A 26805-nucleotide genomic window follows, 5' to 3' on the forward strand; every position below is an offset into this window, starting at 1 on the left:
AAACATATCTTCATACAGGATGTAGCTCTGCCCCTGCCCGTCTACAGGACCCATTCCTTACCCCCACCCAGACTAGTTTACCAGGGCCAGGACGTGCTCTGTCGGTGGATGACATCATCTGAGCACAGGGAGAAAGTTAACCGAGCTGCACAAGCCAACGCAGGAATAAAAACTCCTCATTTAAATGCAGAATTTGCCTCTACAAAACCCGATTCTCTTCTCTCAGATTTCGAAGAATCACTGCTTACTAAAGTGCCTTTAGATTCCTGCTTGACCCAGTATCCACCCCCGTTTGCCATTGTTACCTTTATTTACTCTACCTGAAAAACCTCACTCGGGCTTCTACCTGACTGGAAAGAGTGTCGTATTTCTGGAAAGCTTAAGTATCTTGCATGCTGAAGCTGGAATCCCTGTGACCCAGCAACTGCCCTCCTAGGTACGCGCCCAACAGGAAGGCCTCCAAATGTTCAGAAAAAGACATGTGCTTAGAAGAGCCCAAACTGGAAACTCCCCCATGCCCATCAAGGGTGGATAGTGTGTATTTACACCCTGAGACTTAGCGACACCCAGGACTCAGACAAACTCTGCCAGCACGACGGGGGTGGGGGTGAAAGGAGCCAGGGGAGCGTGCACACTGCGGGCCCCCCCGCACAGAAGGCACAAGCAAGCCACACCAGTCCACGTGTGAGACGTGATGACGCGCTCACCCAGGTGGGCTCCCGGGGTGCCGGCGTGCTCTGCAGCTTGATCCGGAGCATACGAGGGTATGTTTGGTTTGTGAACATTTACCAAGCTGTACGCTTATGATGTGCACCTTTCCGGGTGAGGTCATGCTTCTATAAAAAGACCAAGCCAGGGAGAGAAAATGGTTCTCTCACACTGATCCCAGGACTTGGTTTTTCCTACCAGTCAAGTAGGCAAGAGGACAGATCTTCCTGACCCAGTGCTGAGGGTGAGTCCCTTGTGGGCCCAGCAGGTACCCAGCCCTCTGAGGGCTGGTTTCAGGAGAGATATTGGATGGGGTGAGTTTCTGTGTGGGGGGAGGCGGGGTAAGAGGACATCCCGCAGGCCAGAAATTAAGGCATGCTATTTAACTAGATTGCAATTGCACTCTGAATTCTGATAAGATTCGTGACTCTCTCCAAATTTACGGTGACTCACCTGTGATCTCGTCAAAACCGTGACAAAACCCTGACCTACTTAGTGCTAGGAAAGTGCCTGTAAATGACATCGCTGCCTCCCTATTTAAAGCATGTCTCTCATGACTTAAGCAAGAGCAGAAGAGAAGAAAATCCCAGATTCACTGCATTCCGAAAGATAGTTTTACTTAGCTACTTGCCCCTGAAGATCCCAAATGCTAATGTGACATGCATGGTAATTAATGCCTCAGGTACCCCAAAGGCGAGGGCAGGGGGTATGGGTGAGACACTGCTGAGCATAGCCCCGGGTCCGCATGCCCGCCCTCACACCGCCGCTATGCAGACCTTGGTCCCCACTCCACAGGGGAACAAGAGGAAAGCCAACCAGGCCCAGTGGCTGGAAGACTGCCCCCAGGACCACCCTCCTGATGGCCGAGGGGGACAGTACCCTCGGAAAGTACCTCAGACACTCAGAAACAAACCTTTCACCCATCTCCTGGGGGGCTGCTCTTGGGGGCTTTCATCTTACACGTGACAAAAATGTTTTAAACGTTTTTCTCAACAATAAAAATTCCCACCAAGCCTTCATTGATATGGTCTCTTCAAAACATGTTCTGACAGTCATTTTTTTTCCCACTTGTGCTAAGTCTCCAGTTCTTCCTTTAAAAACTTACAACTTTAAAATGAAAGTCTGTACCATTTCCACCTCACAGGGTTATAGCAGGCAATGCCCACATGTTCTGCAAACATTTGCGGCGACAGCATCTCAGAGGAGCCCTTGCTGAGCTTGGTGACAATGCACAAACCTAGCTGTGTCAGCTATTCTTTTTGGCCTGTTCATATATATATATATATATATATATATATATATATATATATACACACACACACACACACACACACACACACACATATATACACACACACATATATGTAAACTTATATTACTTACTTATATATATAAGTAAACAGGCCATATATGTGTGTATATATATATATATATATACACACACACACACACACACACACTTATATATTTTTTACCCTGTTCTATGACTCAAACCAAATAGTTTAAGGACTGGCAGAGCTTGCCTGCCACACAGGGTACGAGGCCTGGGTACGCCGCTCCATCCTGTGTGGGGTGGGCTCTAAGCTCTGCACCCAGTCTTCAATGGTATGGTATCTCCCAGCTAACGCACACAGCCTCTGTGAGGACTGCCCCCTACTCCCCCCCCCCCAGCCCAGGGCAGAAGGGCCATGGCCCGGGGTGAGCGAGACATGCACTGGAGCCTTCAAACCAGAGTTCACTCATTCCAAAGTCTACCCAAAGCTCCAATGACACATTTACTTTGATGGCGAATTTGAAAATCGGGAGGACGATGATGATCCTTAATCACTCATCATTTGAAATGCCTTCTACAACTTTCCTATAAATAAATCGGTTTCTTGCCATCTGAATACCTTCCTATTCCCATCTTACTGCTTACTATTATTACTATTATTTTACATAGTAATTTGGAGTCACCTGGGTGGCTCAGTAGGCTAAGCGTCTGACTCTTGATTTCAGGTCGTGATCTCAGGGTTGTGAGATCGAGCCCTGCATCGGGCTCTGCACTGGGCATGGAAGCTGCTTAGGATTCTCTCTCCCCCTCTCCCTCTACCCCTCCTCCCCTCTCCCTCTCTAAAAATTTTTTTTAAAAAAATTAATAAAATAATGGTAATTTGAAAAGGCAGAATTCTTGGATGAGTCAGGCTCCCCCATCTCACATGGCACCAGCCATTCCCTCTCTGGGCCTGGACTGTATACACCCATTTTCCTGATGTGCACACACACCTTGTCCCACGCCCTAGGCCTCTCTATCTCAAGGAGAGGCAAACTGAAAGAGGCTGCTGAGCCTGTCTCCAGTTCTCCTGCCTTTGCTCCGTACCAGCTTTTCCAATGGTGAATGGATACATGTGCCCTTGGTAACCACGCAGCAATGCTGGCAGGGGCAGCCTTCTTGCTCCTCTGCCCCATGAAGCTGGCTACATTCTAGCTCTGCATGACGTGCCCCATGGGGACAGGGCAGGAGACTCCCTCTCAGCATGGGCCCCTCTTCACAGATCTTGAGACCTCAGTGAGCATGGGGAGGTGGCCAAGTGGTAGAAGGCCCACAATGGGGCCAGCCTGGGGCATCCTTGACCACCCAGTGCTCTCCCTACCAGGCCCCATCTCATGCCTCTAGAGATACCCCTGCCCTTCCTGCACCTCCTGCACCTCCCCAAGTCCTTCCAGGACCCTAGTTCTAACCTGGCCCTACACACAGGTGAGGAAAGGCCTATGCAGGGTTGGAGAGGCAAAGTGCTCTGAGTGAGCAACAGAGGCTCAGCAGACCCCATGGAGGAGGAGGAGGAGAAGGAGCAGCAGGAGCAGGATGGGGACGAGGAGGAAGAGGAGATATTATTGTGGGAGCTCAGAGCACGCGTAGGCCCACAGACCTAGGGCTGCATCCAAGGTGGTTCTCAGCACCGTGGCCCCCAGAGCTCAGGATCCCAGGTATTCAGCTGTTCTGGGCCCTGTTTCCTCCTGAATCTAGCTGCTCCTCTTTCTGCCTCTGACTGGCTCGGACCCACCAGAAGTCATGATCTCAGGAATCTGACCCACACAACTCCTTCCTGGCCAGCTGAGCAGTTCCTACGAGGCCAAAAGCAGGCCCTGTTCTGTGTGGCATGCAGACTGTCTTTTCGTTTTCTTTGCTGGAGGTCTGGAGAAAGGACGTGGCATCATAAAGTCTTTGAGCACACCGCCACTAAGCTTAGAAAGCTGGAAGGAGCAGGTATGGCAGAGACCAGAGTACAAGTGCCAAGGGGGCCGACTGAAAACCAGGAGAACAGGAATAAAGGGAGAGCTCTGGCAATGGCACTCAGGAACAAAAACGGGCAGGAAGTGCGGCCCTCCCGGCCATGGTGATTTGACACGCTGCTCTGGAACGATGGCCTGCTTGACCTGGAACACGTCCATGGCACAGCCATGGAGACCCGCCCTCGGGGAGCCCTCGATCGATAGTCCATTCACCAACCACAGCACATTCAGCTGATGCAGGGCCATGTGGCCACAGAAACCTCAGCTTAAGTGGAATATTTAATACCGTGGAAAAGGCTCAAGAAATCACGCCAGCTGAAGAGGAAAACAAAACTGGATGAAACCTCCTTTGCACACACGGTTACCTCTTTTCCAATGGGTAGTCTTCCAAAGAGTATTTTCTACTTTGATGAGGACGAAAATGTCCAAAGTGTCTGATGAATGAATGAAGTGACAGGAAGCCAAGGGCAGCTCACTTTCGCCAAGATGAAATGTAGGAATAGAGTCAGTAAAATGCTGAGAGTTGCCCTGCCGTTCCTCGTGCGGAGGGGACAGTGCAGAATCCCTCTCATCCTCCCCCAAGCCCCGGGGAGGAAGCTGGATGCCCTGTGGGTCTGCCGTCTCTATCATGTTCTGGGTGGATCGGCAGCATGGAATGAGTGCTGAATGCAGGGTGTGTTCAGACTACAGAGAAAGCTCAGGAGGTAACAAGGGGACACTTGGAGACATGTTACATAAACTCATGACCACTTCAAACCTCCTTCCACGAGTCAATGCAGGCAATGGGTGCTCTGTGCTCCTGAGACATCCCCACCTCATTCCCAACGTGCAGAAGAACAGCAGCTAGAGCAGGACCATGGCCAACACCTGCCCGATGTGAGTACAGACAGAAATGAACAAAGGGTACAGCAACATGACAAAGGGCACAACGAGTGCTGTCCAGTGCTACACAGAACTAATGGTGTCCCCACTCGATTACCAGGAGAAGGAGCCTGGTTGTGAAGACTCCATGCCATAGTGACTCCAAAGAAGTACTAACGTGACCTCGGACTCCAAATCTACTGTGTGCATGGTTTTTTTTTGGGGGGGGTGAGGTACTGCAAGACTTTTGGGGGCACTAAGGTGCAAGGGAGTACAACACAGGTAATTACCTTCTTGTTGGAATCTAAAGAGTTTTTCCTATGACATGACCATGAAAAGCACCATCCACCATAAGGGAGGTACCCCATGGGTGAGATTTATGAACACATGAAAATCTCAACCTGCCCTTTGGAAGCTAGGTCCCTAAGTGCAGAGTTCTCAGGAAGGCACACACTCTGTGATGTGAGGGCATAGTTTAAAGGTTCAGTGACAGAGGGGCAAGCTGGGAAAGGCTTTCAGAAGGGAAACCATAAAAGGTGTCATGGGAGAAGTAGGGGTGACTGTAGGGCAGGCTCTACCAGACATCTAGGAAGGGGCAAGGAAGCCAGCAGCCAAGATCAGGGCAAGGCAGCCATGCCCTGTGCCTAGCTGGGATGAGGGCAGCTGGGGTAGACCAGTCTGCCTGGGGGCAGTATCTAACCTTGAACTTCAAGTAATAGTTTCCCAATTGTAAGCAATACTCTCAAATGTTCTGTGCTTTTTTTTTTTAAGTTTCCTACAATCAAGCTTGCAAAAGAAACCTCAGTTGCATATCATCTGCACAACAGGTTCAAGAATATTCCAGCCATCAAAGTACGGATTGCCTTCCTCTTTTGTCTGCACTGACCCAGCACTCATCTCCTGAGGTGCTATGTGCTCTTCTACACCCAAGCTTTGCATTTTCTTTTTTTTTTATAATAATTTTTTTATTATATCATGTTAGTCACCATACAGTACATCCCTAGTTTTTGATGTAAAGTTCCATGATTCGTTACTTGTGTATAACACCCAGTGTACCATGCAATACGTGCCCTCCTTAATACCCATCACCAGTCTATCCCATTCCCCCCTCCCCTCTGAAGCCCTCAGTTTGTTTCCCAGAGTCCACAGTCTCTCATAGTTCATTCCCCCTTCTGTTTACCCCCCCTTTCTTCTTCCCTTTCTTCCCCTACCGATCTTCCTAGTTCTTATGTCCCATAAATGAGTGAAACCATATGATAATTGTCTTTCTCTGCTTGACTTATTGCGCTGCAACATGGACGGGACTGGAGGAGATAATGCTAAGCGAAATAAGTCAAGCTTTGCATTTTCAACCTTGTTGATAGGATATAAAGAAGCAAACAAGTAAACTTCCAGAAAATACAACAAACTCAATTGCAAAGGGTCAGCCAGTACTTTGAGTACTTTGACAGAGTTCCCCGATGCAACCAATATTGTTCCAGCCACGACTGAGCACTCAGTCAAGAAAAGTGCTCATCACTGGGCATTCCTAGGCCTGTCCTTTGGTGGCTCTACTTTCCAAGCTGTTCCCAACTTCAGGGCAAGCCATCCATTCAACACACCCACAGTACCTGTGGCTTGTGGCTAGCTCTGTACTGACCCCCACCCTGACTACACCCCTGTCACGTACAAAGCATTTCCACGGCGCATCACAGTCTGCATGACTACAAATAAAGGGCAGAGGCTCAGAGGGTCCTCAACCATCAACCCAAGGAGTTAACACCCATGATGGCCCTGGGCTCACAGCAGACCTGGGGACTGCAAAGAAACAAATACAACCTCCCTGGCCAGAGGAACCCACCCCGAAGCCAAGCCAAAGATGAGGCTGTAATCAAGTGAGAAAATGCAACAAGCAGCAGCTCCCCAAGAATAGGGGCCAGCAGACCCAGTGGACAGTAGGACCAGATACCCCCTCTACCACCACGATGTTCAGGTAACAGATTATTACTCACAAACTATGACATACTGTTTTAAGTGATGGAGTCAAGCATTTTTGAAAGTGATCAAAACCCTCAGTAAACAGTATGACACTTTTTAAAAGACTGAGGATGTGGGAAATAAAGGGAATTCGTGGAAATGAGTAATACAGAGACAACAAACCAAGTGGCTGGGTTTTCTAGTGAACTGACATACATCAGGTGAAGGGCAGATTCACGAAGACTATCCAGAATGAAGTACAGAAAGCTACAGGAAAGATAATGTGAGAGAAGGCTTAAAAAACAAGGCTGGAACAAAAAGGACCCATAAATGCGTAACTGGAAAAGAAAAGAAAGGAGGGAAGTGATAACAGGCCATCATTGAAGAGCCAGTGGCTAATAATGTTCTGGAATTGATGCCAGCCATGAATCATCCCCCGGGGGGAGGCCCACAGAAGCCACTATCTGGAAGGCTCATTCTCTTATCTTCCCAGGTATCCAAGGGAGCTTCCGGAAGGCTACATTCTCCAGGATTTCACACATTCTGATTGCATAGCTGAGCCCAGGACATCGTCCTTCCCAAACGCCAGGTATATATTTCTCTTTCTCTACATTTGCAACAGCACAGTGATGGTGTTGATCATTTCAACTGATTCTTGGGTGCTGCTGACCTCTTGTGTCTACAGGGCTGTGGGGCTCAGCCTTGCTGGCTTCCCCACTGGTTACTCGCCCCATGACTGACAACCCCTGTGTACCCTATAAACCAGGGGGCAGGCAGAGAAAGAAGAAAAAGATTTAGAGACTCAGTTTACTGTCATTTTGTGCAAGATGGATGCCCCCACCCCCAAGCAAGTGAAGACCGTGAGTGTGTGTGCTCTTCTTCTGCATCACATGGCTGGCAGGTGCCATAGGCCCAACAGGCTGAAGGAGCTGTGCATAGGACAGCCTACAGTGGGCCTGGCTGGGGCAAAATCCTCACCAGCTCACATTCCTGAGGATCTAGGACTTTCCGATTTTAAGTGTACATGGCCTTAGCAAGATGGGGAAGCTCTGCAAAACCCTGCAAAATTTAATATAACAATTAAAATGGAATGTTTATAACAAACAAATATATCTTAGATTACTGCAAGTAAGGTATTCCAAAATACACTTAAGGCAATAGATTTGCATGTACAAAGAATTCATAACAGAATGCAAAATGTTCACAAGCTTCAATCAACCCAGTAAAGCAAGGGCCCACCTCCTGGGTGTGAAGAACTAATTGGGGTGTTTGTAAAGACAGTCTGTGCTTCATGAGATAAGTGACTAGCAAATTGTATGCCCTCCTACTTGCCTCACCTGAACAGGGACACCTGCCTCCCAGAGTGGCTGTGAAATTTAAAGCAAATAATGTCAATAAGGCACATGGCAGTCAGTGACAGCTACTTTTGCTGCTTAGGAATTAGAGCATTACTTTAATATTCATTAGTGATTAAAGCAGGAAGTATTCACTCAAGTCTTTATTGATTAATGTCCAAAAGGCCACACAGATTTCCAAGATTCGGGCGGTTGGTCAGTCCAAGGCCACTGAGACACAGCACGTGTGGGATCAGGGCACACAGGCCGAGGAGGCCCAGGCCACATGTCCAGTGTGATACCTGTCTGCATGCTTCCTCCAGGCTGCTGTGCGGGGCAGGGGGGGTTGAGGACGCCAAGTCTCTAATATGGTAACTTCTTGACACTAACACTAAGGCTTTTGTGTGGAAATGCTCTGGAGTCAAATAAAACCTCTTCTTGGAAAAGGAGCCCCGACGTCACAAACACTAAACAATGTTCAGCTACCATGAGAAATGGTGACCTGTTTCTCTAACTCAAAGGACAAGGAGTCCCCCAAAATTATAAACAAAATCCCTCAGCATCCACACCACCATGGTGTGGTGAGACAGCAGCTTCTCCACACTTTCTTTGAAAGCCTCCAAAACAATGAAAAGGGAGAGAAAGCACCATAAAGAGAAATATATTCAGTCTTCAATAATCAAAGAGACAGACACAAGCATAAAGCACAAACCCCTGAGGGTACCAGAACCCACGTACTCAGGAATGCACACAGCAAGCCAGTGCCCACCTGCTGACCGCTGGGGAAGGGGAGTCAGACCCTGCTGGGAGAACTGGCCTGGCACTGACATGACTAGTCATGAAAGATCTCTTGGACATGGAGACGGAGCCGCTGGGTAAACCTCCACCTGGGACTGGGCCTCACACAGAGAAAAAAGAAGGCAGCAAATAGGAGACAAAAGGTCTGCCCAGAGCCACACCCAACTTAACCAGGAAAATCTGGGGAACACAGCCCTACTGGGCAAAGAAAACCCATCTGGCCAAAGTGTATTCCAGACCACAAGCTTGAATTGAGGGTGTACTTGCCCCAACGTCACCCCCAGCTCCATTCTTCCACAAGGAAGTACCCATACTAAAACATGACTAAAACCATGAAGTAACCAGCACAGGACTCAGATGTAGAAATGGGGATGGAGAAGGAGGGCAGATGCCTATGTGAGAGGAAATACTCGTAAGGAAATAGGTGAAGAGCCTTTTTAGTAACCCCCCCCCCACCATAGTCTGTTAGTTTCCGATTACTGGTATCACAAGATCACTGTGAGTGTGGTGGCTTAAAACAACAGGAAGGTCCTGTGGATGTTCTGGAGGTCGGAAATCTGAAATGGGTCTCATTGGGTTAAAAGCAAAGTATTGCAAGGCTGTGTTCCTTCAGGAGGCTCCGGGGGAGAACGTGCTCCCTGTCTTACAGTTTCTAGAAGGCCTTTCCTGTTCCTTGGCCTGTGGTCCCCTTCCAGGAACCACACCACCCAACCTCTGCTTCTGTCCTTCCATCTCCTTCTCTGACTCTGCCCCTCCTGCCTCCCTTGGAATTACAACAGGTCCACCTCAATAATTCGGCATAATATCCCCATCTCAAGACTCCTGATCACACTGGCAAAGTCCCCTCTGCCACATAAAACCACACAGTCACAGGTCCTGGGGACTAGTACATGAACATCTTTGGGGGTCATTCTTCTGCCTAAAACAGAACCCTTCTCCTTGCCTTTTCCAGCATCTAGAGGCTACCCACATGCTTTGGCTCATGGTGCCTTGCCTTAAACAGTGTCAGGACAAGTATTTCTCACACTGACACCTCTCTGGCTCTCCCTCTTCCACTGTTAAGGGCCCTTCTGATTACACTGGACCCTCCCAGTAATCCATAATAAGCTCTGTATTTTAAGGTCTGTTGATTAGCAACATGAATTCCATACCCAAATTTATTTTTTCTCAATTCCAATTCTCCTCTTCTTTTCTTTTTTTAAAAAATATTTCATTTATTTATTTGACAGAGAGAGAGAGAGAGCACGCACAAACAGGGGGAGATGCAGGCAGAGAGAGAAGCAGGCTCCCCACTCAGCAGGGAGCCAGATGTGAGGCTTGATCCCAGAACCCTGAGATCATGACCTGAGCAGAAGGCAGATGCTTAACTTCTTAACCAACTGAGCCATCCAGGTGCCTCTCCAATTCTCCTCTTCTATGTAAAGTAACATAATCACAAGTTCTGGGGATCAGGAGTATAGTGACATTTTTGAGGGACCATTATACTGCCTATCATACTCTCCTAAAAATGATTTAAAAAATCAAAGAAAGTAATATAAACCAACAGAAAGGGAAACAAAGCTTGGGAAAGAAATGGAGAAACAAAAAATAAAATAAATGGGGGTATGGATGAAAACCACACTAGAAACAATTAAATAACAGAATGAAAACAATTCAACCAAAAAAGAGACAAGCAAATGAGATGTGAAAGGACATGAAATACCAAGTTGATTAAGGAGATGACAGATAGGACACAGAAGAAACAGTACTTACATAATTAACATTTGTGAATTATTAACAGAAAAAGGTCAATGATAGAATAAAATAAAACTTTGAAATAAAGTGTCTTGTGTGTGTCAACTGAAAGGGTACGTTTTGTTTGTTTAAAAGAAAGTGACACAGAAAGATCAGCATCTGGAAACAGCCCCGTGAAACAACTGACCTGACAGAATCGTACGAACGAGGCTGAAAACAGGATGAGTTCAAATTTCTCATGCTCAGTGCTGAAAGACAGGAGAAATATTTCTGTAGAGTTTTAAAGGGTTAGTGTGACTCGAGCATTTTATATTCACATTAATTTTCAAGAGAACTGTTTGGTTTTTGGGTTTTTGTTTGTTTGTTTTCTAGAGCTACTTTGAAACTTGTAGGAATTCTGCCGGTGGATGTCATGAGCCATGTGGGAAGGGAACAGGGGATCTAAACAAACTGTATAATGAACTTCAGATCGCTGAAAGAGGACTTGAAAGAAAGCCCTTGAGAATTCCTCTAGAACTCCTGATAAAAGCACTGATACTTCGTGATCCCAGAATCCATGTAAATATTGCACGAAGACCAAGTAACTGTGCAAACTGATGTTTACTAAGAGAGGGCAAACGGTGTGCGTGTGGTTTGGCGATGTATGGGATTCTAACATCAACAAGGTAGGAGAATTGGGGTAGGGAGAGGACTGAAGGCAGTGTGGCCACGTGGTTTCCTCTCTTTCAAAGCAGAAGGGAGCTGATACCAACTCTAAACACAAGGTAGCGAGCAAACCTGTATCCCAGTTTTCCCTAACTTTATAGGAACTGAATGAGACTACAGCTGCTCCCCGAATCCGCATCCTCTTCCTCCTGGGCACCCCACTCACCCAGAGGGCCTGTGCCCAGGGGAAGGAGGCTGGGCCCTGCTATAGGAACCACCACCTGGTAGGGCCACTGAGTAACCTGGGGCTGCGTTGGTAACCACAGGCTGACCTACCCAAACCAGGAAGGAGATTTTTAGGAACTTTCACATTCCAAGAAATAAGATATTTGGCTTAAAGTCAGTAAATCCTTCATTATTAAATAAAAATAAAATTTAAATGTGTGCTTATGATTTCACTTATGTGTGGAATTTAAGAAACAAAGCTGATGAACATAGGGGAAAGGAAGGAAAAATAAAATAAGATAAAAACAGAGAGGAAGCAACCCATAGGAGATTCTTAACTATAGGGAACAATCTGAGGGTTCCTGGAGGGGAGGTGGGAGGGGGGACAGGGTAAGTGGGCGATGGGCATTAAGGAGGGCACTTGATGTAATGAGCACTGGGTGTTATATACAACTGATGAATCACTAAATTCCACCCCTGAAACTAATAATACACTATATGTTAACTAAATTTGAATTTAAATAAAAGATTTTTAAAAATTTAGATGAATGCTTTTTTAAACAGCATATATTACAGACTAAAAATGTAATAAACTCCTATATGATCAAGTGAGAAAAAAGGAGAACAGAGAACAATGCATAGTATGCTCCTATGTGTTTAAACATGAAAAAAAAAAAGATGTTCACATACTTGGACATTCACACAACATTTCTAGAAGGATAAAGAGGAGTAATTAACAGTGGTGCCTCCTGAGAGATTGGGGTCTGGGCCCTGAAAATAACACATTTTACTATATAGTCTTCTTTTGTTTGAATTCTTTTAACTTGTGCAAATACTAGCTTTTTCGTGTAAAAAAAAAAAGATTGAATAAGCAAAGGTAAAAGAAAAGAGCAAAAACGGTATGGTCTATTTTTATGGCATAATGTCAAGCCTTCTACCTTTCTGTATGTACAGGAAGCCTGGTGATGCTGGGGACAAGGCTGGGGAAGTTCTGCATTGGTTTTATCTTTCTATATTTCAGTGCTTCTTAAGGAACATGTTTTACAAAAAGTTTCCCCCAAACGGATGGCTATATTGGGGTGCCTGGGTGGCTTCAGTGGGTTAAGCACTGGCCTTTGGCTCAGGTCATGATTCTAGTGCCTTGATCTAGCCCATGGCTGGGCAGGCTCTGCGCTCAGCAGAGTCTGCTTCTCCCTCTCCCTCTGCCCCTCCTCCCACTCATGCTCTAGCTCACTCTCTCTCAAATATATAAATAAATAAATAATCTTTAAAAATAAATGAATAAAACAGATAGTTATACTCCAAAACACCAAAAGCAAAGTGGAGCTCACTCAGGGCCGCCTTCTCAACTCTCCCTCCCCCGACACATTAATTAAATTCATCAATAGTCTGTTTAAAAATTAATGTCAGTGATGCACACTGAACATGGGTTTGAACGATCCTTTGGTGCACTCCCTCATAGGAAAGCACACAAGTTAACTCTGGTGGATGCCTGAAGGAAGGGTCCAGATTGCCCTCTCCGGCTCCACGCTATTTTCTGCCTAGAGCCACCAGTGAGCTCATGAGGGCGCTTGCCAGACCTCTCTGGAGCTCCCGGTCAAGGTCTACCTTTCCCAGAGGCACCTGACACCTGGCCTTTGTAGTCCTTGCAATAACCCCATGAGGTGCCTCCTCTCACTGTCATTCCAGGGTGAGGATACAGAGGCTCAGGGTAGCAAGGACCCTCAGCAAGGCCCCGAGATCCCCAGCGATAGGACAGACCTTTCCCCAACCCCATTGGGAAGAAATTAATGCCCAGATGGTTTGAGCTCAGTCTCGATGGAAGAGGGGCTGGGAGAGAAGCCATAGGGACCCAGAGGCTGTGGAAGACCTGACTCAGCCAGGGACTCATTGCAGGAGGTAGCTCAACAAAAATAGAACCCAGCGTGTCCAGCTCCAAAGTACAGCCTCTCTTAGACTGCAGCCCCCAGGCACCCCCCACCCCGGGCTGGAGTTGTCTCACCCAGGCCAGCCAGGGAATTCAGATACTGCTCTGCGGACACTCAGGTGCCCACATCCTCCCCTGTGGACACTCTGGAAAGCAGAGCATGCTGGGAATGCAGGATCCCACAGAAGTAGCTGGACAGAGCCAGAGTAAGGCCACTGGGCAGTCAGGGCAGGGGCTGACATGGACCCACTCTGCTCAATGCCCTGAGTGTGGGGGTCCACTGAACAGACACTCATGGGGCTGGCCTGGGCCAAGTTCCTAGAAACACTCAGGGTAAGCAGAGGGGTCAAAAACAGGCTCCTCAAGTCTCACCAGTCCAGAGATTTGAGGAAAATGGTAATCCATGGGGAGGATATGGCATGGCCCCAAAGAATGGGGTGGCAGCCTCTCGGCCACACGGTCCCCGCAGAAATGACCTGCAACCTGCTTTCAGCCCACAAGTCTAGCTGCACCAGCACAAACATCTGTGAGACATTCTCTACGAGCCATTGGGAGTCATGTGATGACAATGCCAATATTAAAAAAAAAAAAAAAACGCTTCTTACATTTGTACAGTCTAACACAATTTATGAAGTACAGTCCCGTGTGCAGATGAAGAAACTAAAGCTGGGGTTTGAAGGGCTCCAGCTCCCCAGAGAACATGCCTGGGCCATGGAGCCTGGAGGCTCTGCCCATGCCTTCATGCGTGGCCTCCCACCACCCTGGTAGCTGCCCAAAGATGGTGCCATGTCCGAGTCTTCCTTCTGTCACCGTGCTCAGCACAGACCAGCACCCCAGGCCCTTGGTGGAGCTCCCTTGGGGCAGCCAGATGTCCATTCCAGAGGCGCTTTCCCATGTCTTTCTCCGCTGGCCATGGAATGCTACCAGGAATCCAGGGTAAAAGGTCACTCCCTGCTCCTTGGGCAACATGAAGAACTGATGGGAAGGGCCATCAGGAACCTGGGGGTCTGCCCTGGTACAGGCTTGGCAGCTCTGTGAATGCAGACAGGTCATCCATCACACTGAGGAGGAGGCAGCCAACATGCCTTCCTCATCAGAAATTGTGCCCACCTCTCTTCCTGCCTGTTAGGAAGAGTGTGACATGAGGAACACACACTTTGGGGGCTGGGTGTGGATCGGATTCTGGACTTCTTCACTGCACCTTAAACACCTGACTTTCCGGTCTGGAACCCTGACACTCCTGTATCACAGAGGGTTAATATGAGGTTGCATTACTTTTCTTAGTAATGTCCATCCTTAGCTCCCTCCAGGATGCCACACTTGGCTTCCCGAGCCCACTGCACTTGCACCCTATGGGGCAGGAGGAAGGACCATGGACTCCCCATTCTGATAAAGGGCTTTTCAAGCAGCATTTATCTGTGAGCCCTCACTTTACCATCATGGATACAGTGGTTCAGTTCCTTCTTGGGCCACTTTTGCAGGAGCAAGAACATTAAAGGGGACAATGACAGAAAAGGCTAATTACTTGAAAGAAAAATTTCCCAGCAGTACTTTATCCAGCAGTGTCGCTTCCCACTCAATACCTTGGGGACAGACCTGTACATCACAGTGTCATGGCTGTGTTCTGTTACCACAAGTCAGGTCAATCTTACCCTCCCACCGAACTGAAACGACATGAAGGCAGGTGATTTGGAATCTCGCTCAGGGCAGACAGCTGAGGTCCAAGAGCCCTCGCAGACCCATGGGGACACTTTAGAGCAGGGAGATGAGCTCATCAGAGAGGCAGAGGCGGGCAGGAAGAGGGCAGGGGACTGGCGTGGACAGCATGGTCACTGGCCCCAGTCTGCAGGAAGTAGAGGGAGGTCCAAAGAAGAGTTAGTCCCTTGCTCTGTGGCATGGATAGCATAGAACACTTTGTTTTTTCTGTTCCTCTGCAACCCCACACAGGGAAAAGAGAGGTGGGGAGGATATCTTTTTTAAAACTTTTTTAAAACTCTACAGTGGGACACCTGGGTGGATCGGTTGGTTAAACATCGGCCCTCGGCTCAGGTCACAATCCCAGGGCCCTGGGATCGAATCCCACATCGGGCTCCCTGCTCAGCCAGGGATCCTGCTTCTCCCTCTCCCTCTGCCTGCCACTCCCCCTACTCGTGAGTGCTCTCCCTCTCTCTGACAAATACATAAAATCTTCTAAAAAAACCCTCTAGAGTAGAATAATTTGTCTTCTCAAACAGATATAGCTAATATTCCCTAAGACCACATACAGAATATGTGATAAATATAATGGAAAGGGGTGCCTGGGCTCAGTCAGTTAAGCATCTGACTTCAGCTCAGGTCATAATCTTGGGGTCCTGGGACGGAGACCGGTGTCAGGCTCTGTGCTCAGCGGGGTGTCTGCTTGTGCCTCTGCCCCAACCCCTGCTCCTGCTTTCACTCTCTCCCCCCCCCTTAAATAAATAAATAAATAAAATCTTTCAAAAATATAGTGGAATATATGAAATTATAACTCCTCTCAGAATGTACCCTCTGCTGAATGACAAGCAAGTCCCATGACGGTGAATCAGTAAATAATCTGGGCTTGGTTTATTTTGCCTGCTACCAAACTGGGGGCTAAGGCTGGGAAGTGCTTCAAATTTTACATGAGCCACATTCTCAACTACAATGCTTTTGAGCTCACAGGATCTCAACCATTCTGGAAAGAATAATTAAATGTCTAATTTTAATTCCCTCAGGACCGTTAAATGCGTTTAACAAACACGAGTTGAGAGCCGCTTCTGAACGAGGTACCTCAGAGATGCCCTGCAGGAGCTTACTGGTCAGAAGGAGGAATGCTGTCCACACAACTCAGTTCTACGTACACATACGTGTTAAAATACTCTGTATTGTCATGGGAAATGGATACACATACTTCGAAGAGACATCAGAATTTTACCACCTGTTCTCTCTCAGCAAGGAGTTGGGTTTTCTTTATCCTGGTTAGTCAGCACTTAGAACTAGGAATTATTTTGCACTCCATTATCATGGAGTTAGTGGAAATCAGAGATCAGGCAGCTAGATTTCTTCACTTGACATGTGAAATCAGATCTAGGGAATGTGCCCAAAGTGGTGGCTAAAGCAAGGAGAAGGCCACCTCTGGGCCGGGAGTTCTCTCCCCAGCAGGCGTGACCCGTCCTTCACCAAGGCAGATGGCAGGCCACACACAGACACTCGCTCATGACCATGTTTATCGCCCAGCCCTCTAGTCAGTCTGTGGGGACCGAAGGAGTCTAACTTGAATGCAACCGTACACTAATCTTCAACTCATGAACCCCAATGTTAAACCGCAAAATTTCTCCTCCGTGTCGACCCCTCCAGAGGTCAACAAATGCCCTTTGTGATAATGCATTTCTGAAGACACTCCCTGCCAGACTGTTCACAGGATAAATTATCTTTATTTTTGTTACTGAAGGATAGTTGACATACAATGCTATATTGGTTTCGGGTGCACAACATAGCGATTTGACAATTCTGTACACTCCTCGGTGCTCCCACAGTAAGTGTGGTGCCATCTGTCGCCATATAAGGTTATCACAGTATTACTGACTGTATTCCCTATGCTGTGTGCTTCATCCTCATGGCTTACTTATTTTATAAGTGAAAGTTTGTGCCTTTTAATCCCCTCACCCTATTTTGCCCATTCCCCCAACCCCCTAGGGATAAGTCAATTTTGGCAGAAGAAACCTAAGGAACCCCTGCCTATCTCATCCAAGGCAGGCAGCAGACCCTGAGGAGACACCCAGGCTGACAGCACACACCACACCTGGTAACCCAGAGTTAACGGGCCACTTCCAACCAAGTGGACCTGAGGACTGAGTTCACTATCAGCGCCTCAGACAAGACAGATTTTGCAAAGAGAATAATCAAGGGATGTGTATGTGAGCTGCAATCCATCCCCACATTTCCAGACCACACATTCCCAAGAGATTCAGTTTGGCCTTTCAATTTGCCTACCAATAATTGCACATCCATGGTGCCAAGTTAAATAGCCCCAGAGCTTTCACTCAACCTAATAAGTGACGGGGCTTGCAAAGAAGCCACTTTCTTCACTTTCTTCCACATGAGCCTGCATCATCCCTGAGGTGGCACGGAGACCTCTGCACCCTTCCCCACAGTCAATGCCAACGACAAGGGCTAGGCCATGATCTCAGAGCCCAAAGACTTGTTCTGGGAATGCCAGAAGGTTCTACAAGGGAGCACGGTCAGGGTGGGGAGAGTGGTGTAGACACTGACCTGGCCACACCCTCCTGCCAGGGGTAAATGCCAGGACCAGTCACGCTGGTGGGATCATAAGTCATAGTCACTGCCCCTCACTGACACTTGACGGACACAACTCCACCTCTGGAATGCTTTTCTCTTTCCTCTCCCCATCCCCAAGTTGTTCATGTATCCACTAATAGTTCATGCAACTATTTCTTGTTCATCAAATACAAGAGTAAGAAAATGTACTCTGTAACCAATCCGATGAGCCCCTGGGGGCTCAGCAACACCCAAGGTATAGGAGACACAGCCCAATTTTGGGGAAGTTTGTGATTTCTTTGGATTTAGAGGAATTTCCTTTAGTATTTTTTAAAAAGATTTATTTATTTTAGAGAGATGGGAGAGAGAGAGAGGGAGGGTGAGCACTCACATGCACACCAGTGGGGGGAGGGGCAGAGGGAGAGAATCTTCAAGCAGACTCCCCACTGAGTGTGGAGCTAGACTTGGGGCCAGATCCCACAACCCTAAGATCACGACCTGAGCCGAAACCAAGAGTCAGATGCTTAACCCACTGAGCCACCCCAGGTGCTCCTCCCTTTAGTATTTTTAACAGAGCTGGCTCACAATTTTAGATAGACTGTAAGAATCACTAAAGCCATAGGAAGTCATCTATCCTTCTTACCCAGGCTTCCTTCACAAAACAAGACAAAGCAAGTTCATTCAAGCAATGCCTTGAGTTATAAGTACAAATTGTAAATCCATCAACTGACAAGAGAGAGAAACCGGGCTAGTGATGACTGAGAGAGACATAACCCATGTCCAATTCCTTTTATTGGAAAACTGATGGCTCCTTAGGACTTAAGAACTCACTGCATACCACCACCGCCTGCTCTACCCCCAGAGCCTACAGGAGGGCCAGGGCAGATATTCTCTCCCCGGAGCCTTCTGGGGACTGTGCCCAAGGTCACACAGATCATCAACCCATCCAAGTCAGAGATGGCATGCTGGCCCATTTATTTTTACTGCTTAGTGGTGATTCTTTTAAGAAACAGCATGGTATTATTTAAAAGACTAGCAAAAAAAAATCTAATTCTTAAATTTTAAAAAGAAAAAATTAACTATGTATATCTTGGATGTGGAAAGATCTTTTTTTTTTTAATGAGACACACAAGCAGGGGGAAGGGCAATGGGAGAGGGAGAGAATCTTGAGCAGACTCCATAGTGAGCACAGGGCCTGAGGTGGGGCTCAATCTCAGATCATGACTTGAGCCAAAATCAAAAGTCAGATGCTTAACCAACTGAGCCACCCAGGTGCCCCCGGAAAGAATTTTTTTTAAAGGCATGAAATATTAAACATGCAAATGTGTTGCCTATACTTCAATAATGCACATGTTTTTCCAAATGTCAAATCATCACTAGAGGAACTGTAGGGAAATGGATTGTCACCATGGCCCTTAGACTTCCAAGATAAAGGTGCAAAATTAAGCTTGGGGGTGGGGGTGGGCTGCAGAACAAGGGGCACTTCATGTCTCAGGACATGGTGCATTGTGTAGTCTCTTGTATGACAAGGACATGCCAGGCCAACCCTGAGCTTACTTTAAGAACCAGGAGAGGCCCACGTCATGGACAATTCCTAAAATGGAAGCACAGAGATGACTGGGGTAAATCACGGGTGTGTCAGCCCCAAGGGCAGCAGAGCAAGGTCTTCCCAGAAGCAGCAAGGCTCTACCTGGCAGGGATAGCACCCAGGGTATCTGCTTCAGCTCCACGCATTTGCCTTCTCTGGGGTGAACTCCTAAGCTCTTGTCTCAGCAACTGAGAAACTTAATCTAATCTCACCAAGGGGTGGGTGGGTGGTTTAGTCACACCAATCCTTAGCACCACGTGAAATTCCACAGTAATCTAATAAAACAATTGAATGAAACACCAAACAGAAAAGGAAATTAATTTCAAAGTTCTCATTTTATATTTCATAAAAGTCAATACAACATCTTACTCATGCATATTCATCCAGCCATCAAATTTCCATTACATTTATAAGGAAAACTATGTAAGAGTAAACTAAGATCAAATAGAAAATAATTCCCTGGAAGGAGACTCAAAATCCTTCAAACCTAGGAAATGAGTTTACTTTAGACTTATCTGTTTAAACCAAGAGAGATGCCTTTAGAATTTGCATCAGCAGTAATGTGCCTTTGACTTCTAAGAATGTGAGTTGGTGGACAGCACAAATCTGTAATAGCAAGGGCTGGGGTTCATGGAAGGGAATGATTTTACTAGACGAGGCCTTGCAGAGATATGAAGCTAGCTCTCTCCTTTTTCCACAAGGAGCCTAGAGCGTGACCACGCCATGCACTGTCCAGGGTGGTGAGCTATGGCTGACGCAGGTGGAAATGCAGAGTCTCTACCCACTTCCTGGTCAAGAGATAGAATGCACAGCCAGCCAGCTAAGCACACCACCACAACACAGGCAGGCAAGAAGGCAGTGTCCAGCCCATTTCTCAATTTCAGAATTTAGAGACTTATTATTTCAACCCACTTCTCGGTCTGTTACTATGAACGATAAAGAATCTATCCCCAAAGTGTGGTGAAAGTGGCTCCTACGTTGCCTGCTCAGTCTCATCTGTGTGAAGGCCATCTTATTCTTGGGTTGACACATAGACTATTTGGAATACAGCAGTATAACCAAGGGCAAATAAAACTCTACCTCCAACTTCTAAGGGTAAAATATTTTCAAATTAGATACCAATAGAAGCTATCACTTAAATGTCTGTGGATCTCAGGAATAGGATGAATAGTGAATAGGATGGTCTGTGGTCATCCTCAGGGATGGACATCTAAAAGGATGAGGCGCCACCTGTTATTTTATCTAGTGGCACGTCCTTATCTAGTGGCACGTCCCCCCGTAGCCATTTAGAGTGCTCCAAGTGAAGAATGTGGTTCAGCACAAAGCTGAAAAATTATTCTCATTTGTCCCTTTGAAATCAATAATTTGGTTTTACATACATTTTTGATGGAACAAGAAGTATCAAGAAATATCCAGTCATAGCATTTGGAGAGTTCTCTAGTAAAAACTCTATTCTCTTCTAAGGTATTATGTTTTCTTTTTGCATGTGAGTGCCATGAGGGATCTGGGGAAGAGCGGGGAGTATTGGGTGCTCAGTACCACTCTAGACACTACAGTGATCGTCGAAGCCATCCACCCTCCCCAACTGACAAGATGACCCTCCACTCAGGAGCTCAATTCCTGCAAGAAGAAGCCTTATAGGGAACTCAGTGATGAACAACCTGCATACACTTAGAGTCAGATTAAGCACATTTAAGCAAAAAGCACAGTTGCCTCGTTTCTCCTGTTTTCATTTTCAATGGGGAAAGAAATGTACTACGAGTAAACATTTGCTTCATTCCATCACAGAAACCCCGAGGCCAATGACCCTGGTAAGACAGGCAAATAAACCCTCTGGGATGTGCCACACAGAGTCCCGGGGTTTAAGTCATTAGGAGTCAAACCCAAGAGGAAACTTTACAGGAGGTTGGCATCATTTCCACTGGCTGTCCTGGGTGGCAGTCATGTTCTCCCCAGGATCAGGATGCAGCCCAGCAGTTCCATGAGGCCAGTAGCTCCTCCCCAAGCCAACACTCTCCCTTCTGCAGTTTGAGAAGGCATGGAGTCTTCAGACTAGAACCAACAGTCTCCAAAGACCAGGAGCCCTTCAAGTGAGAGCAATCTCAATGCCTCTTTGAGGGAGGCTGGAATTCTGGAAGCCACAACTTCTGGCTATTCAACTAATTTGCCCACCCTTCCTTCAGTTTCCACCCCTTGGACGACAAGCACATGGAGGTGCGGTGCACACAAGCACACACTCACATGTGCACATGCACACACCCCCCAACTTGGTCATCCCAGATCCTCTCCCAAGGTGGCTCAGGTAGTGGACCGCCAACGTGCGTTTAGCACGCCCCCTGCTGGCCCTGCGGGAGCTGACTCAGCCTTTAGTCTCTGGGCCTAAGACACAAGTAAATGACCTTAAAATCCAAAGGGAACAAAAAGAAAAGCAAGGCAATTTTGGCTTCTTAGAAACGGAAGACATGATACTCTAAGCATACAAATGGGATGAAGAGGCTTTAAAGTGCTTGTTTTTGAAATGTTTTAAGAAATAAATGACGAATATCTAAAGATTAAGTGGAAACACATTTCTATTTTTACAAGTACTGCAGTGAATTAAATTTAAAAAAATTTTTCAAAATTATGGTGAATATTTTCACAGGTCTACAGGTTAAAAAAAATGGATTTGTGGCCAGAGTGGTTTCACAGCCTCAATTTCTGAAGAGTTCATAGCCCGGAGCCTGAAAAAACAATTTTCATACTATTTCACATAGTACTGGGAATACTTCAATTATAGAAAAATCTCAGCCATGACTTCAGAGCTCAAGTTCTAAAGCAACTACATGCTATGGGACCAAAGTCACTGAAAAGTCGGAGAAAATTCTGCTACCAGGCTTCCTGTCTCATCCAGTCTTGCCGTTGTGAATATATTTGGCAACTGCAAGAGGTGCGAGGCTGGGTACACACTGCTTCCTTCAGTGGGGGTTGCACCTCCCCTTCTCTACAAGGTGAGAACAGACAGTTCAGCTTCTTGACACTCCACTGCTGGCCTCCACCAGGGCTGAGGGCCCCAGCAGCAGTTACTTCCCATGGAGACACATGCCATAGCAGATCCAGGCTGAGACCCACGCCTGGCAAGATTCCATGAAGCAATCGGTTCCATCCATTGCCACCCTGAACATCACCTTAAAGTATACCACTGTTTCCTCATTTTCTTCGCTCCTCTCCAGGGTTTCAAAGCTTCACATTCCTGACCAGACTCAAACTTTTACATAGCATATGGTACTTACTTCTTTACACACCCAATATGATCACACTAATAATTTAAGGCATGCTTATTTTAAGCAATTAGGGGTGGTCATTAATTATTAAATACAAAAATGTCAATACTTTTGTCCCTTATTGAATACCCTTTCGATATGATAGGCTTAAGTAGATAATCAGACTGCCTTGGGAACTCACTTACTTTTGTTCCCATAATAATCAGTACTAATGGAACACTTACACACACAGTAATGGTGGCTTGCTGCTTACATTTAGGGGGGAAATTCCTGCAGAACTTGATGTGCTGTGCAGGTAGGTCTCCAGCCTCTGCACTCTCTCCACGCTGCCTGGGTGTTTAATTGGCCTAGAGGATGGGGGGACACACCAGCGGCTATAGTAAGAAAATGAAAGGCAGGGAGGGCCCTACAGAAGCCGCCTCTCCCAGACCCATCCTGAAGGCTGTGGGGGTGCTGAAGGAAGGAGACCTACAGATTTTCCTGAAGCAATCAAGGCCTGTAAAAATTTAGGCCACAGTGTCCACCTTTTCCTGGACACACCATGTGCCACATCAAATATAATATCTTTTAAAAAAAAATTTTATCTCACAACTCACTCTCATTTATAAAGATAAGGTAAGGCAATAAGCATGTAGTGTTATGCATGACACTTTCCCCCGGATCCTTGTGGTGTGGATGAAGCGATTCCCAGATCCATTGGGATCTAACAAGTTTCCTTTCAGCTACTCTCAAATCTATTGATTCTCAAACCAATAAATAAAAATAAAAATCGTTTTCACTTGTGTAATGCCATTGAGTTTAGAAAGCAAAGGCAAATCCATTTTATTGCAAAGATTCTCAAAGGGCTGCAATAGCTGCACCGGGAGGAGGGTACACTTGAGCGGTTATGTCCAATGAAGGAAAGTTTTTGTTAATGATGACATCACTGACATCTCTCAAATTTAAAGGAGCACTTAAAGCACAGCAGATGCAATTTTTTCCCCTCCAGTGAGAAGATACTAGGGAAGGCCTCCGGGTTCACAGCCAAATTGCATTAACGGTTCCCCTGCTGTCCAGCTAGACCCAGCGGAGCAAGCGAGCAAGCAAGCAAGCTGTGCGCCGGGCCACAGTGGCCCACGCAGCCACAGCCCGGGCACCCGGCGAGCGGCCTCACGCGCTGCTCCTGGGCCCCGTCGTGCCCCGGAGTCTGCCGGCGCCGCGGGACCCCCGGCGCGCCCACACGGACTGGGGGGCCGGTCCTCCCACGCCTGTCATCACGTTCCAGTGCAGACAGCTAAGGGGCCCGGAGGAGATGCCGGCCCGGACCCAGCCCGAGCGCCGCGCCCTGCCTAGGAGATGCGCGCCCGGCGGGAGCCGGCGCCCGCGACGCCCGCGGGGTCCAGAGCGGAGCCCGCAATGCAGCGCGCCGCGAGCCCTGCGCGGGCCCGCGCCCCCCGCGCCCCCTGTGCCTTCGCGCCTTGGCCCCAGGGTCGCCCGGCCTCTGAGCCCACCTGCCTCTCCGCAAAGCGCGGAGGGACCGGGCGCCCGCGCTCCGACAGCGCACCTGCCTGGTCGGCGGCCCCGGCCCCGCCGCCGCCAGTAGCACCGCGGCCGGCGAGCGCCGTCTCACCTGCCGCGCCGCGCCGCTCCGCTCTGCCAGCCTGCAGCGCCGCAGTCGCCGCTACCCGACTTCCATTTTCTCTCTCTTTAAAGGAAAATCAGATCAGCTGTTTTGCTCGCGCTCCGGCTCCGCTGCCCCCTCCCCAGCTGCCGCTCGCGGTCCCGGGGGCCTCTCCTCCCCCGCCTCCTCCCGCGCTCCGCTCCGCCCCTCGCGCCCCTCCGCTCCGCCCGCGGTCGCGCGCAGCGCCCGCCTCCTGGCTCCGCCCTCAGCCGCCCGGCGCGCGCCCTCCCCTGACGTCACCGGCCGCAGCCGCGCCCCGCCCCCGCTTCTCCAGGACGAGCGCGCGCCGCGCGCCCCGCCCCCGCCCCGCCGGAGCCGGCCCTGGAGCGCGCGTACCCGCGGCTACTACCCGCAGCGCGGGCGGGACCTCCCGGAAGAGTGCACTCTTTCCCTGGCAGGAGTGCTTGCTCTTCGTGGTGCCCCTTGGCACCTGCTTCGGGGGCTGCAAGAGAAGCTGCTTAAATAGCCTGCTTTGCTTGCTCCACCCTTGCACTGTGTGCGTCCACCTTCCTCATTTCGTCCCCTCTGCTCACTCTTCCCAAACTTTATCTCACTCATCCTGTCTCGGCTCTATTTCCAAGCCCTACTTGGGGGCCAATGCATCACTTAAATGCGAAGTTGCTCCTTTAGTCTCCTAAACCGGTGTTCTGACCTTTCTCCATTTCTTGCCTTCCTCTTACTACTTCTTCATGCCATCACTTCCAGTGGTTCCTGTCACTGATACCATGGCCTGTCCACTGCTTTCTGTCCACTCTCACATCACCCTCTGGGTGTAACCACGCCCTCCCTTCCAAATAATGCGTTATGTTACAGGTTAGTTAATACCATCCTCATGCCTTTCTTGACAACTGTTATTTTACTTAGTTTAGGACTTTTTGCTTAGCTTTGAACTAATAATTGTTTAGTAATTTATTTGACGTTTTGAATTGATATACAGTAAAATTGACTTTTTGGGGGGAGAGAGGGGTTTAAACACTTGTTTGGATTCTCGTAACCACCAACACAATTAGGGTAATCACCCAAAGAATTCTGTCCTGTCCTTTTGTAGCCACACCCTCCCCAACCCGAATACACAACCATTGACATAGTTTTGCAGACATCACTGTAGTTTTGCCTTTTTGAGATTATTATGTACATGGAATTATGCCATACGCAACACTTTGAGTCTGACTTTATTCATTCACCATTATGCCTTTGAGATTCACCCATGTTATTATATGTATCAATAGTTCTTTTTATTGTTGGATGCTATCCCATTATTTGTACCACATTTTGTTTATTCAACCATTGAAGGATATTTGGGCGATTTCCAGTTTTTGGCGATTGTGAATAGATATTCTTCAAACAGTTGCATGCAGAGTTTTGTATGCACAAAAGTTTTCAGACTAGTTGGGTAAATACCTTGGAGTGTCAATGGAAATCTCATTTAACATTATAGGAATCCTACAGTTTTTCAAAGTGTGTACACCATTTTCATAGCCACTAGCAATGTATGAGTCTCACCTTCCTGCATCCTTGCCAGCACTTGATATTTGATATATATCTCAGTGTGTATAATTTATACCACAAATATATATATGTATATATTATGCATATATGACATTTTCATAGTTGCAGAGATGTATGTCATTGTCATTTTAGTTTTCAATTCCCTAGTTAAAAATGATGTTGAGCACCTTGTCATATGTTTATTTGCTAGCTGTATACCTTCTTTGATGAGGAATCTGTTCACATCCTTTGCCCATTTTTAATTTGGGTCTTTTTTTAATTTTCTTATTGAGTTTTAAGAGTTCTTTGTATATTTTTAGAAGTATATGTATATTTATGGTATATGTGTTTCGCAAATGTTTTCTGCCAGTGTGAGGCTTGTTTATCATTCTCTTCACAGTGTCTTTGGAGAGAAGTTTTTAATTGTAATAAAAGTCTCACTTAGCATTTTTTCTTTCAAGAATCATACTTTTGGTATTATATCTAAAAATACCACCAAATCCAAGGTCACATAGAATTAAGTCTAAAATCTTCTTCAAGTTTTATAGTTTTACATTTTGCATTTATGATCCAGTTTTACTTAACTTTTGTGAGTGTAAAAGGCCTATGTCAAGATTCTTTTTTTTTTTTTTGCATGTGGATACTCAGTTGCTTAGCGTCATTCGTTGAAAAAACGTTTCTTTCCCCACTGAATTACCTTTGCTTCTTTGTCAAAGACCAGCTGACTATATTTATGTTGGTATATTCTGTTGCATTGATCCATATGTCTATTTTTTGACCAATAGTATCAGACCATCTTGATTATTGTACTTTTATAGTAAGTCTTGAAGTTGGATAGTGTCGTTCTTCTGTATTATGTTGGATATTCTAGTGCTTTTGGTTCTTCATATAAACTTTAGAATCAATTCCTAGATAACTGCAAAATAGCTTGTTTGGATTTTAATTGGGATTCCATCGATCTGTGGGTCAAGTTTGGAAGAATTTGCGTCTTAACAAGATTGAGTCATCCAATCCATGGATGTAAAATATCTATCCATTTAATTTAGAGCTTCTTTGACTTTTTCTGCAATGTT

General features: G+C 47.1%; 1 protein-coding gene across 1 annotated transcript in view; it reads right to left on the bottom strand.

The window, feature by feature from the left end:
- Positions 1 to 24362, bottom strand: part of OTUD7A (OTU deubiquitinase 7A) — a 373949-nt gene extending 349587 nt beyond the window's left edge. Inside the window, exon 1 of the mRNA XM_045795350.2 lies at positions 24194 to 24362. The gene's annotated coding sequence lies outside the window, so the exon portion shown is untranslated. The remainder of the gene's footprint in view (positions 1 to 24193) is intronic.
- Positions 24363 to 26805: the final 2443 nt, after the last annotated feature.

The sequence above is a fragment of the Ursus americanus genome, chromosome 28 (assembly GCF_024610735.1).
Source record: "Ursus americanus isolate L20-20 chromosome 28, mUrsAme1.1.p, whole genome shotgun sequence".
Classification (NCBI taxonomy): domain Eukaryota; kingdom Metazoa; phylum Chordata; class Mammalia; order Carnivora; family Ursidae; genus Ursus; species Ursus americanus.